We start from the raw sequence: 15,685 nt of genomic DNA, 5'->3' as shown, positions 1-15,685 counted from the left end.
TGATCCCATATTGTGATAATCAATTATGATACAGGTTGTCTTATGATTTTTGTTTTAGTCCTAGGTGAAGGACTTGGTGCAATTATTTAGTGTATGGTGTTAAAGTGACTTTTCATTTGTTAACATTTGTAATTCCTTTGTTAATTGTTTATATTATATTTCAAGTGTGTATATTGGATACTTAATTCCCTTAACTTTAACGTAAACTTTTGCATATTTGTTTTAACTTTTGCAATTTTGTCTGGAAAAAAAAAAAATATTTTTTTTTTCTCTGGGTGAGGAGGTGTAAGTAAGCCTTAGGATTTTTATAATGTATTAGCTTACTTAGGTTAGCTTTTAAGTTCCTCTTTCATTTCTGAAGGCTGTAAAGTTCATTGTTGATTCGCCTTCTTGTTAGTAGGGTCTCCTCACTCCAGTGGTATTTTTGTGTAGTCTTGTTGACTAATCCTCCCTGTTTCTCCCCTCCATATTTTGGCTTTGCTGAGTTGACTTGAGACCTGATTTCCAAGCTGCAGGCAGTTTGTATCTGCACCCTGACTTGTGAGCCTGCTATCTCTCTCGGATTTACAGCAAGTCTCGGAAAATATATATCTTCAGCTGGCCAGTTTCTCACATCTCTGCCATTTTATTATTGCCTCTGGTGCAGTACTTGCCAGAGGGGCCTCGCTTGGCGACGGTAAGGCGTGTCATCCATTTATTATAAAAAAGTATTGACCAAGATTACTGGGATCACGGCGTCCATGATTATGAACAAGATGACTAGGATCACGGCTGCACTGCAGTAGTCAGATGAATTTTCTGATAGAGCTCTATAGTAATTGTATTGTGATTTGCCGTCCTCTGCCTTTATTGGAGTGCTTATGGGAGGAGACCTTCATCGTCTCATCATCATCCTTTAGAGTGTAAAATTCAGGTTATTCCTTTCTTTTGGTTATTTTCTATTCCTCTCTGGGCCCCCTTTCCTCCTTCAGAGGTTGAATGCGTTGCCTAATCATTTGGGTACATGTTGTGTAAGTGATTTTGTGATTTAATGTTTAATGAAGAGGCCTAGTTATAACTTCATGTATTTTATTGAATATATATATTGATGATTTTTTTCATTGTTTTGCTATCCCCCTTGAGTTATTCTTGTGCTGCATTTACCTGGGCTTGCTTCCACATTAGTGGATTGCTCCCTTTTGAACACCTAAGTTTGTGGTATTTTGATTATTTATGGTCCTGTAGACCTAGAGTGTGTTGTGGTCCAACGAGGCCATTACAATATATATATATATATATATATATATATATATATATATATATATATATATATATATATATATATATATATATATATATGAATCTAGATACGGAGGATTCTCGGCATTTTTTCAGCTTTTATTTCATCTTATTTTTTAAAGAGCACCTGTAAAACAGACCTCTTGTGCGTAACTAGTAATTAATTAGAAAAGTATGGTATTTTTACATTTCGAAACACTAAAGTCGCCATTCTGGGAAAAGTATATGACGATGACCTTGCTGCCTTAATGACCATATTTAAGGTCAAAATATGACAAACTGATGCGGTTACATCATAGCGAAAATGAACGTTACCATCACTATAAACAAAGCTATATTAAAATAGATTTGGAAGACAGACTGACGAATAGACAAAAAATGACCTACAGCAGTCATCGTGCTGCAGAAACATCACATCTATGTATAGTATAAATAAAGATAAATTTCATACTTTGTTTAATAGATTCTCGTATATTCAAGAATAATAAAAATCGAAACGAAAAAAAAAGATTCTATAAAGAGTTCATCATTTCCATTCCAAAGTTATTTAGCTCAGCCAAAGTTAACAAATACCTAGTTCGCATTGTCAACATCAAAAGCAATAAACCAGTCAAACATACTCTTTATTGTGATGTGACCTCGATATTTGTAGCTCTCTAAACTTCTGCCAGTATCAACTCGATTTATCCGAATCCCTCAAACTGTTCAAATATGTAATGCTGGAATTCTTGTCATTTGGAAAACAAAATCAGAATCCGGCAGGTTGGAGGTATTCGTAAGGTAGAGGTTCTAAATGTAGGAAAGATTTGCGAAGGGTATTGGGGATGGCAAGCTATTATCGTAGATTCATTCGCAATTTTTCAGACATTGCGGAACCTCTTACTGCTTTGTTGAAGAAAAATGTTACCTTCGTTGGAGTAAGGAGGCTCAGGAGGCATTAGAGAAGATAAAACTGATCCTCATTAGTCGGCCTTTGTTAACAGCTCCCAATTTTGACACTCCATTCCAGCTTACCACTGATGCAAGTGATGTGGGGGTTGGTGTCGGTATTGAGTCAGGCTGACGGAAATGGTATCGTCCATCCGGTGGTGTATTTTTCTAAAAAGCTCACTTTGCCTCAAAGAAAATATTCCACAATCGAGAAGAGATGTTGGCCTTGATCTTAGCATTAACTCATTTGATGTCTATCTCTCCTCTTGCAACCTAGGTGATCCCATATTGTGATAATCAATATTGATACAGGTTGTCTTATGATTTTAGTCCTAGGTGAAGGACTTGGTGCAATTATTTAGTGTATGGTGTTAAGTGACTTTCCATTTGTTAACATTTGTAATTCCTTTGTTAATTGTTTATATTATATTTCAAGTGTGTATATATTGGATACTTAATTCCCTTAACTTTAACGTAAACTTTTGCATATTTGTTTTAACTTTTGCAATTTTGTCTGGAAAAAAAAAATATTTTTTTTTTCTCTGGGTGAGGAGGTGTAAGTAAGCCTTAGGATTTTTATAATGTATTAGCTTACTTAGGTTAGCTTTTAAGTTCCTCTTTCATTTCTGAAGGCTGTAAAGTCATTGTGATTCGCCTTCTTGTTAGTAGGGTGGGGTCTCCTCACTCCAGTGGTATTTTTGTGTAGTCTTGTTGACTAATCCTCCCTGTTTCTCCCCTCCATATTTTGGCTTTGCTGAGTTGACTTGAGACCTGATTTCCAAGCTGCAGGCAGTTTGTATCTGCACCCTGACTTGTGAGCCTGCTATCTCTCTCGGATTTACAGCAAGTCTCAGAAAATATATATCTTCAGCTGGCAGTTTCTCCACATCTCTGCCATTTTATTATTGCCTCTGGTGCAGTACTTGCCAGAGGGGCCTCGCTTGGCGACGGTAAGGCGTGTCATCCATTTATTATAAAAAGTATTGACCAAGATTACTGGGATCACGGCGTCCATGATTATGAACAAGATGACTAGGATCACGGCTGCACTGCAGTAGTCAGATGAATTTTCTGATAGAGCTCTATAGTTATTGTATTGTGATTGCCGTCCTCTGCCTTTATTGGAGTGCTTATGGGAGGAGACCTTCATCGTCTCATCATCATCCTTTAGAGTGTAAAATTCAGGTTATTCCTTTCTTTTGGTTATTTTTTCTATTCCTCTCTGGGCCCCCTTTCCTCTTCAGAGGTTGAATGCGTTGCCTAATCATTTGGGTACATGTTGTGTAAGTGATTTTGTGATTTAATGTTAATGAAGAGGCCTAGTTATAACTTCATGTATTTTAGAATATAATATATATTGATTTTTTTTTCATTGTTTTGCTATCCCCCTTGAGTTATTATTGTGCTGCATTTACCTGGGCTTGCTTCCACCTTAGTGGATTGCTCCCTTTTGAACACCTAAGTTTGTGGTATTTTGATTATTTATGGTCCTGTAGACCTAGAGTGTGTTGTGGTCCAACGAGGCCATTACAATATATATATATATATATATATATATATATATATATATATATATATATGAATCTAGATACGGAGGATTCTCGGCATTTTTTCAGCTTTTATTTCATCTTATTTTTTAAAGAGCACCTGTAAAACAGACCTCTTGTGCGTAACTAGTAATTAATTAGAAAAGTATGGTATTTTTACATTTCGAAACACTAAAGTCGCCATTCTGGGAAAAGTATATGACGATGACCTTGCTGCCTTAATGACCATATTTCAAGGTCAAAATATGACAAACTGATGCGGTTACATCATAGCGAAAATGAACGTTACCATCACTATAAACAAAGCTATATTAAAATAGATTTGGAAGACAGACTGACGAATAGACAAAAATGACCTACAGCAGTCATCGTGCTGCAGAAACATCACATCTATGTATAGTATAAATAAAGATAAATTTCATACTTTGTTTAATAGATTCTCGTATATTCAAGAATAATAAAAATCGAAACGAAAAAAAAGATTCTATAAAGAGTTCATCATTTCCATTCCAAAGTTATTTAGCTCAGCCAAAGTTAACAAATACCTAGTTCGCATTGTCAACATCAAAAGCAATAAACCAGTCAAACATACTCTTTATTGTGATGTGACCTCGATATTTGTAGCTCTCTAAACTTCTGCCAGTATCAACTCGATTTATCCGAATCCCTCAAACTGTTCAAATATGTAATGCTGGAATTCTTGTCATTTGGAAAATCAGAATCCGGCAGGTTGGAGGTATTTTTAAAAAAGTTCCGTGTACTTACTGTTTACATTATTTCGGTAAATATATCCGAAATCGATTAAGGGCCTTCGAAAATTCCTGTGTACTTTTCATCACAATATTGCTCATTGCTCTTCTTGTTTGTGGAATAAAGTTTTTCACTTTCTGGCTTGTTTGTATCTGCTATATGTACATGGCAGGATGCTTTAAAACGTTATACTGGATGTAATTTGACAGATTATTTATTCAAAAAGCTGTACATTAATTCTTCACTTGGAAGAATAAAATGCTATTATTTGTGTGGATCAATTTATTCATTTTCTATGGGAATTGAATAACATTTAATTCAGTATTTATCATCATGTATAGTTATAATTAGAAAAAGACATTACACACACAAAAACTTCTTGAATCTCACTCTGCCCCTTACCTTGGACGTAATGCACGGTGAACAAAGCTAGGATAATTCGACTTCATTTAGTAGCAAAAAGAAAATTCAGATCAAGCTACTCTTTTATATTTACTTAGCATCAGGAAACCCCCTTCTTAGAACTTTATTCGGTATATAAATCCCCTTATTAGAACTGTTCATTGGTAAAGAAATCCCGTGTCGTCATAAATTCGTACGTTGAATCTGTTGTCTAATGGCCTTTTCGATGTATATCTGGAATATGGAACCAATATTCTTTCATTAACATACAGTATCATGAAAAAAATATGTCTTGTTATGACAGACAGGCGTTTGTATATATACTAATATACATACATATATATATATATATATATAGTATATATATATATATATATATATATATATATATATATATATATATCAGTGACAGCAGGATCCGTAAAGCATATCATAAAAGCCTGGGTTTATTCAAGAAACGTTTCTCACATAAGCTCAGCGCAACCTTTTAGTAGGTGAAATTAATACAAATTCATTGAGATATTACAAATCACAACAAAATTACTGTAAATATAAATTTACTACACATAAAAAAACTACTGAAGCGTTTTTATAATGAGGTAAATTTTGTTTATAGAGATATTGTTGTCATTTGTAATATTTTAATGAGTTTGTTTCCTGAATAAATCATGGCGCTTTTGTTATGTGTTTTAGGGACCTGATATTAAACTGATATGACACCTCATCTGGAACCATATATATATATTTTTCTATATATATATATATATATATATATATATATATATATATATATATATATATATATATATAATATATATATGGAGTTGTATTAGAAATATTACGAAGAGCCATAAAGCCTGAAGTAAGCAGGATTTATGGACTATATGTTAACAAAATCCCACGGATGAACAATGCCGTTCTGTTGACAAATTACATTTAAAATACCATAAATGTAACATTCCAAGGAGCAATAATCATTTGTAATGCCATAAATGGAACATTCCAAGTAGCTATAATAATTTAAAATGCCATAAATATAAAATGCTTAGAAGCCATAATTATTTAAAATGTCATAAATGCAACATTTTAAGTAGCTATAATAATTTAAAATGCTGTATATGTAACATTCCAAGTAGTTATAATCATTTGAAATGCCTTAAATGCAAAATTCCAAGTAGCTATAATCATTTGAAATGCCATAAATGCAACATTCCAAGAAGCTATAATAATTTGAAATGCCATAAATACAAATGTCCAAGTATCAATAATCATTTAAAATGCTATATATGCAACATTGCAAGTAGCTGTGATAATTTAAAATGCTATATGCAATATTTCATGTAGCTATAATAATTTAAAATGCCATAAATGCAACATTCCCAATAGTTATAATGACAAAAATGTAAAGCCACAAAAATAACGAAAATATTATAAAATTGTGATGATGACAGACATCACCATCATTATTATCATCACAATCGTGTTGTGGCTTAGTGAGAATCGTTGAGGATTAAACGGACAATGCACGCTCTCATATATACATAAAAAATATTTCAACCGATAATTACCTACCTTTACGTATGACCAAAGCAAGCATAATAATTAATGGTGTATCAATTATGGACTAAATCTGGTTGATGAACAGCAATAACTAAACCATCATTCACTTTTGAAGCTGAAATTCCTCTGGTCATTTGAATAGGGTCTAATTAGAATCATTTGGTGCAATTTCCACGAAAAAATAAATAGGCTTCACTGATGTTCGTTAACGGGAGTTTAACAAGAGCCTATGACGTCTGTCACGTGATATCTTCCTGTTCGATTTACTTTGTGCAGTATATATATATATATATATATATATATATATATATATATATATATATATATATATATATATATATATATATATATAACTCATAAGTAATACATTATGAACCTTTATTGTTGCATGTTAACCGGAGAATTATGTGCATATTCTCTCTCTCTCTCTCTCTCTCTCTTCTCTGCTCTCTCTCTCTCTCTCTCTCTCTCTCTCTCTCTCTATATATATATATATATATATATATATATATATATATATGTATGTATATATATACTATATATATATATATATATATATATATATATATATATATATATATATATATATATATATATATTTAGAAAAGATGTTATATACACACACACACACACACACATATATATATATATATATATATATATATATATATATATATATATATATATATATTTAGAAATAATCGTGCCATGTTATTTTTCAAATGCTCATAGCTGGAACAGGCCTTTTTTCAGACTGCCTTCGAAAGTCTATGGTATAGAGATATTGGCCGAATATAAGATGTATGGAAACGGAATAAAGTCAATAAACTTCCAGTAAGAATTATTTGCAGGTTGGATGTGGAATATCACAGTGCTTTTATAAAGGGAATGGATATGAAAATTATTTTCATTAAAACAGTATCGTTTCAATATTGTATAAGTTGCAAGATAAATTCCTTGCCTAAGACTATATTAGTTGATAGTATATTCATTTGAATTTTACAGAAAATTAAGAATGGTAATATGTGCGTTTGACGTTACTATTTAGAGCATTCATCAAGAAAGAATGGTTAGCCGCAATCTTCTAGAAATGGTTATCTCTCTCTCTCTCTCACACACACACACACACACACACACACAGAGGTAAACACCAGGTAACGGAGAATGGCCACGTATAATTTTCTATTAATTATGGCCGTGTGTGTGTATTAATCCTAACCGTCCCCCGATGTCTGTCGCGATTTCATTTAAGATTTAAAACAGGATTCCCGTAATGGAATATCTCGAGGGGATCCTTCCATACGAGTTTGGTTTCCTCTTCCTAATACAGTCATTCAAACGAAATTTTTTCCATGGAGTAAACTTTAAGCTTGTCAAATATCTCCGGTAAAATGAAGGAATTTTTGAACTTTTCCTCATGGATTAGGTAGCTAATAATAGGCTCAAATTATTAAAAATACAATAACAATTATTCTGCCTAGGAGTTATCAACCGTTTAAAATGATGTGTTTGCAAGTATTGGGTACGGTGGCGTTACGGTATTAGCATTCTGGCAGATAATTTAGCAAAACGTATGTACCGTCTATTCTCGTTTAAGTGCTACAATTTCAAACAATTCAGTTCGATCAGAATCTTATCACTAAAGTAAATCTGTTGATTTTGAATTTATATCGACTTATTATAACAAAATGGCTTCGTGATCTCGGCAGTCTCGACATTGATTTATTGAAATGTCTATCATCTCATCACTGAGACGAGTTAGTTAACATGAAAATAACAAGGAGCATTCGGAATCCTAATACGTCATGAGAAAGAAGAAACAATTAAGTATAGAACGGTCAGTAAACAACAGCAGTTGCGAACGCTTTGTGTGGCTTTGATATAGAAAGGGAGAGAATTTTCATTTCAGCTTACTCGGGGAGTAAGCCTCCAAGCTACTATTTTGTTGTTGTTATGGGGTAGGAAAGGTCTATGGAGAGCCTAAAAAAGTCTGGAAAAGCGTTTCACATTGAGTTAAAGATGCGGGAATTTTAGGATAGGCTATGTATGATTCATTTAGTAGATTGTAAATGTAAAAAATAAATGAAAATTATTTTCAATAATATATAGCGTATTTTTCATTTTCGTTGGTGAAACAACGTTCTATTTGACCACAGATTTTAGCACGTTTTAATTTACGTTAAAAGTTAGGAATATAATGTTTACAACTTATGCCTGAGGGGAAAATCTTGCTCACCAATACCAATTCAATAAACCAATAATATTAATATGTCAAGGGAAACAAAAATAGAACCAAATGTTCTTTATTTCTATTTGTGGAAGCTGAATGGATAATGACTGTTTGCCGTCGGTCCTTTTATTTTTATTTATAGACTCAGCTAAGCCGAAAATTTTAAAATGGACGCTTAGAAGGTTTCAAAGATAATTATTCAGCGTTACTATAGACAGGACTGGGTAAACAATTTGTCTTATTGTGGCATGGGATAGAAAATATACATATTTTTATTCATAATTTTATGTAGTAATTTTTTCATAACGGTTTTTTTCAACGACTGTTATGACTTATTCACGGGCATAATTTCAGGTCCTTATCTTAACTCAGAATTTGAGGTTTGTTGTATAACCTGAGTCTACTAAAATAAAAAAGAAAATGCTGTTGAGCTTCGTGGTGGCTCTAAACCAATATTCTGACTCGAACAGTGAGGCTTGGTAGAGAGAAATATCACAAAGTTCATATTCAGTAGGAGACGAACTCATTTTGAAGGGTCTCGAATTTAATATGAGTTAGTTTCATTGTATATTCCTTCAATTATTCCAGCAGCAAAGAATTAGGCGATGTTATAAAAATCTGTCTGTCAGTTGACAATGGTTAGTTTGATAATTTTACTGAATTATCTGCTTATTTGACTGCATCAGTTTTGTTCACCTAGCAGTTTATTGAAATACTTATTTAAGCTCGCTCCTCAATTTTTTAGTTTACATATGAAATTTTTTGATACATTTAAATTTGGTGATATAATGTCTTGTACTTATATTTATCATGGCAAATAATTTCACGAAGGATAATTCCGCGTATTTTACCGTGCCATAATTCTAAAACAACGGCCGATTAGAGGTGTTAACCTATGTTCTTTACGACATCGCCGAAGTCACTTATATTTATGATGATGATAGACGATTTTGTCATTAACGAATTAAATTTCGTGAATTATATATATATATATATATATATATATATATATATATATATATATATATATATATATATATAAATCTATATATATATATATATATATATATATATTATATATATATACATATAATATATATATATATATATATATATATATATATATATATATATATATATATATATATATATTAAATAATCAGTAAGGACACCAAGGCCAAAACCCGGAACAGCATTTTGTACAACTTTATTGGGACATGTTTTGAGTAGTACTATCACTCGTTATCAACCTACAAAATTAAAATGGATGACATTATAATTCTTGCAATCAAATTCATAATAATAAAATGACATGTATAAAAATTATAAGAGTACTTTAAAAGATAGCTAATACTTAAAAAATTGAAAAAAGGGCTAAATTAAACAATTGAGTAGATAAAATAAAATAAAGCAGAATGCAAATTTAAGTCACAAAAACGGATGGTGCAAAAGAACAGTAAATATACTAAGTCGATATACAAACCAGCAGGATGCAGACTAAAAACACTAAAGTGAGGTCACAGCTACATTTCTAGCCAAGGAAGGCTTTATCTTAACAGAATACAAAACTTCTAAAAGTCGAGGTCTGTAGCAAACTGGGCAGAGGTTAAAATAGAAAAATCATCGATATGTAAAGGGTAACCAGACTCCTCGCTGTGTTCCCTAATTGCACTTTAACTAGGTCTTGAAAGATAATTGCCTGTACGAAATGACCTACCAAGGTGTTCGAACCATCTCATCCAAGCTGATCTGGTAGTTTTTCCAACGTAAGTGGCATCACAACCACTTCACTGCCATTTATAGATCAGATTGGACCGAAGGCTTGTTGGTATGGGGTCTTTAATCTTAAAGAAATTTCCTAATTTATTTTGTAACGTAAAATATATTTTGATATCTAGCTGAGGGTAACCAATGGACAAAATAGAAATTAATTGCTTTTTTAGATCGTAACTATGAGTTCCAGTAAAAGTTAAAGGTAGATAAATAACAGGTTTCTTGACGTTAACGGTAGTTTCAAGTTGTTTGTTTACATATAATTTTGAAAGTTGTTTACCAATATATGTGACCTGATCTCGGTCATTTGTGGGTTCGGGATATGAAGGAATAAACAGGAGAGAGATAAGTTTACGTGCATGAAATGTAGGACATGCAAAAATAATAATCGATGAAACGTTTAACACAGGTGTATTCTTCTTAGCTACACAGGTGGCCTGTAATTATTACGTTAACTATATTAGTGCACAACCGGACGGCAGGTTAGACTGTTATTGACACTCATGACTATACACGTCTTTGCGTGGCGGCCGACGGGGAATGGGACTGCGGGCACTGGGCACTCGTGTCTCGACCCAGTTTGTCTGTTCTCTATGCGACCCGCTGACGAACTGCCCTGACCGATGGTGCGGCCTCTGTTTCAAATGCCCCCTTTCAGATGGCATCTTTATTCAAGAAGCTGATTGGTTATTTTGGCTCCTTAGACACAAGGGCCAATCAAGAAGGGATATAGAGATGCGTGGCACTCTTTGAACTGCCTTAGCCACGCCAACTTGTAACGTCTTTGGCGGTTGCCTTGTTTTGTTACACATACACACAGTATCACTTATAACGGTTTCAGGGGACTTTAGACTATCACGGAAAAGGCATATTCAAAACTGTATCGAATCAGCTCATATGTATTCACGTAATTTAACGGGCAGCCATTGTTTTTTAAGAGTGACCTTAGAAATTCCAATTCTTCGTGTAAATTCAAATAGCTAGAACAAATTTTATATGCTCTTGTAACTAGCGTAAATATTAAATTCATCTTATATTTCAAAGGTGTAGCTGATGAAATTTAGACATAAGACCTGTCAAAGAAGGCTTTCTAAAGACTGAAGTGTGAAATTTATTATTAAGATTTTTTACTTGAATATCTAGAAAAGCAAGTATATGATTATCTTCGACTTCAGATGTACGTAAATTCTCTATTAATTTGCTTACTATTAAGGTACTCTAAAAAACGAGGGATCTGGTCACGACTCCTTTTTGTTTAACAGTTTATATAAAAAACTGTTAAACAAAAAATAACATTCTTTAGTAGCTAGGACTAAAAGTTCCTTTAACTGAGACCTGTTGAACCCGTTGACAGTATCATTATTATTTGTAAACAGCTCATTAAGACAGATGTCAATCATCTCATCCTGTGGAATTTGAGTGAAAAGAGACTTCATAATAGTTATAAAAAATTACATAATAGTTATAAAAAATTACAGTTTCTTTGGCAGTTGATAAAATGAAAGGAGTCATGGTATACTAATTTGTAGTTAACGGCGCATATTAATATAGAATTTACCTTCAGCTAGATATCAAAATATATTTTACGTTACAAAATAAATTAGGAAATTTCTTTAAGATTAAAGACCCCATACCAACAAGCCTTCGGTCCAATCTGATCTATAAATGGCAGTGAAGTGGTTGTGATGCCACTTACGTTGGAAAAACTACCAGATCAGCTTGGATGAGATGGTTCGAACACCTTGGTAGGTCATTTCGTACAGGCAATTATCTTTCAAGACCTAGTTAAAGTGCAATTAGGGAACACAGCGAGGAGTCTGGTTACCCTTTACATATCGATGATTTTTCTATTTTAACCTCTGCCCAGTTTGCTACAGACCTCGACTTTTAGAAGTTTTATATTCTGTTAAGATAAAGCCTTCCTTGGCTAGAAATGTAGCTGTGACCTCACTTTTGTGTTTTTAGTCTGCATCCTGCTGGTTTGTATATCGACTTAGTATATTTACTGTTCTTTTGTACCTTTCGTTTTTGTGACTTAGATTTGCATTCTGCTTTATTTTATTTTATCTACTCAATTGTTTCATTTAGCCATTTATTTACTTTTTTAAGTATTAGCTATCTTTTAAAGTACTCTTATAATTTTTATACATGTCATTTTATTATTATGAATTTGATTGCAAGAATTATAATGTCATCCATTTTAATTTTGTAGTTGATAACGAGTGATAGTACTACTCAAAACATGTCCCAATAAAGCTGTACAAAATGTTGTTCCGGGTTTTGGCCTTGGTGTCCTTACTGATATGTAGATGGTGCTTCCCTGCTGGTTTGTTATATATATATATATATATATATATATATATATATAATATATATATATATATATATGTATGTAAGTATGTATGTATATATGTATGTATATATATATATTATATATATATATATATATATATATATATATATATATATATATATTATATATATATATGAACAAACAGTTGAGATGTAAGTTCTTTCCTCTTATTATTAAGGTATGGTGACAGTTGCTGTGACCATGTCTTGGTAATAAGGAAAAAGTACAGCTGCAGTCTTGTAGCCTTACTTTTAGTAAACGGTTAAGCCCACCGCAAATAACTGACATTTACCTACTGTCTGAATTTCTTTCCAAAACAGATTCTACTTTAGATTTATCTTTCCATTTCATAATTCTTTCAAAGAATAGAATTACTGGTTACCTCAGATCTTACCATTAAAAAAAAACTAGATACTAGAGATCAGATATTATTCATTGCGTGTTTTACAGGCCCCGGAATCAGAGAAGGATATTTTGTTCAGATGAAAGATTATATTTCATCGCTATATCTCCACGAAAGCAAGAATAGATTTTTCATAAATCCCCACCAAAGTTATTGGAGTTTCTAACAGTAGATTTTTCATTTCCTGTGTTTACGATCTTAATGTTTTCATTACATGAACTTCTAACAGCTGTGTGGTATTTTGAACCGACCTTCAACAAATCTATAGTTTTCACTACTTTTTTCCATAAATGTAAGTTATCGTATTTAAAAACAAGGCGTGATCCGACCTCCAGCTTACTCTGGACGTGTGTAAGATTTTCCCCTCACGCATAAGTTGTAAACATTACATTCTTAACTTAATGTGAAGTGGTCTTCGTAATTGATATACATACTTAGTACTACTCATAATGACAGCAATGATCAAACAAAATAGACATATAGTCTCAGTTATACGTGGAAACATAGCCTAAATTCAGTACACTAATTAAGGAGCACATTATTTATTTTTTAATTTTCATTCTAATAAAAAAAAAAGATATCCTATCCTAAAATTCCAGTATCTTTAACTCAGCGTGAAACACCTTTTTCAGACCATGTTAGTTTCCTTCAGAGACTTTTTTTTACACGCCCCCCCCCCCCCCACCCCCCCCCCCCCCCATTCCAAACAATAACAACAAAATAGTCTGTAGGCTTACTCCCCGAGTAAGCGATATCAAAATGATAGGTTCCCTGAGGGGTTTAAGGTCTGAAAAAGTTAATGGAGCCTGGAGACCACGCGCGTTCCAAAGGCTCTTAGATCCCTTAGAAATATCTTAAAAATCCTATTTTTTATCAGGAAATTTCTCCAAGTATCAAAACTAAAGCTATTGTGAATTTTCACAACAAAGTAATAGTGGATTTTGTAGCCAGTTTTGTGTACTTTTTTATTTATTTATTTTTTGGGAGGCTTACTAGTCGGTGCAGTTTTGTATTTGTTTGTGCTTCAAACCGTTGTTCCTCATTTTTTGCGCTTGGTTATTGAGATTTTTTATATAATTGCGAACCATTTCGCTTCCCTGAGGTGTTTGTTTTCCAATATTGTGTTATTTTTTTAGTTTTTTTGTTTTAAACGTTCCCAATCTGTCATATTAGTCCATAGTAACTTTGGATCCCCATAAATTTCGTGAATTTATCATTTCCTTCGACATGAGGTACAGACCCTGTAGAATTTTATCAAGGTTACTTTTAGCTTAATTGTAAAGTTTAAGCTATGTTGTTTGTTCTCCTTACAGTTTGTTATATTGAATATTTATTATTTGTGAAAAAATCTTTAAAATTAGTGTTTGGTGTTCGTTTATTTTTCGGGGTTAAAATCTACTCGCTGATGTTTGTAGGTCACATAAACGACGTATATGCATATTTGTCCTACGAATGCAATCAACTACTAAAGAACAGCAGAATTTGGAAAATTAATATAATTTCCCAGGTTTACGATAGTTTATTACAGTGAAGAAAAAAATTCAGTGGAGTATGAGATATTTCGATTTCTTTCACAAGATTTCTTTCTGCTTGAATCTTCACAGGACACAACAAAAATTTTTTTTTTCTTTTTTTTTTTGGGTTGGGGGTGTGGAGGGAGGGAGGGTGGGGGGGGGGGGGGGGGGGGGGCGTAGGCGGCAGAGGAAAATCTTCCGCTCTCCACCTACAGATATTGGGTCTTGCAATATTTTCACATTAGATCTGTCACCGGCTTTTCGTCAGTTGAAACTTGAATACTCATGCAGTATTTTCTTTATTAACATTAATATTCACAATTTTAAATTCATAAGAAAGCGGTAATATAGCAATATAATTTAAAAATGACATACATCAGGTTATAGCATTTTTTATGTGACCGAGAAGTAATAAGAGAAATAATATTTAAGAAATTCGACAGATCATGCGAACAGATTTCGGCCAAAATGCATGTATATTGAAATATACAGTGGAATGCTGAACGTTGATTTTTATTTTCAGTGTAAAGTAGTAAGCGTGCATGGACATGTAAAATATTAAAAGGGAATAAGGTAATTCAGAAATGAACACTCGTATTATCATCAGTTTCGAAGTTGGCTCTTCATTTACGATTCCTTTTTATAAACTCTCTTATCACGGCCAGTTCCAGCGGCAAAATACACGCGCCATCGTTAAAACAACTCTTCATTCCCGATTTTCACAAAGATGAAAGAAGAGAAAAATTGGAAAATTGCAGCAACAGCGACGGCGGGAAGAAAAATAGCGGAGTGGGATTTTTTTCCCCACCAACAAAGGCCCTTCTTCTGGCGGCTTTCATCTGATACTTTAGTCGTCGACTCGTCCCTCAATAGGACCGAGATACTCTTGGTCGCTTCAGTTAGCTTCGCACCCACCCGCCTTCAGCCACGGGGTTTCAGTTATCA

This window comes from Macrobrachium nipponense, chromosome 10 (assembly GCF_015104395.2).
Source record: "Macrobrachium nipponense isolate FS-2020 chromosome 10, ASM1510439v2, whole genome shotgun sequence".
Lineage (NCBI taxonomy): Eukaryota > Metazoa > Arthropoda > Malacostraca > Decapoda > Palaemonidae > Macrobrachium > Macrobrachium nipponense.
The sequence above is the reverse complement of the archived record's forward strand: the minus strand, read 5'-3'. Positions refer to the sequence as shown.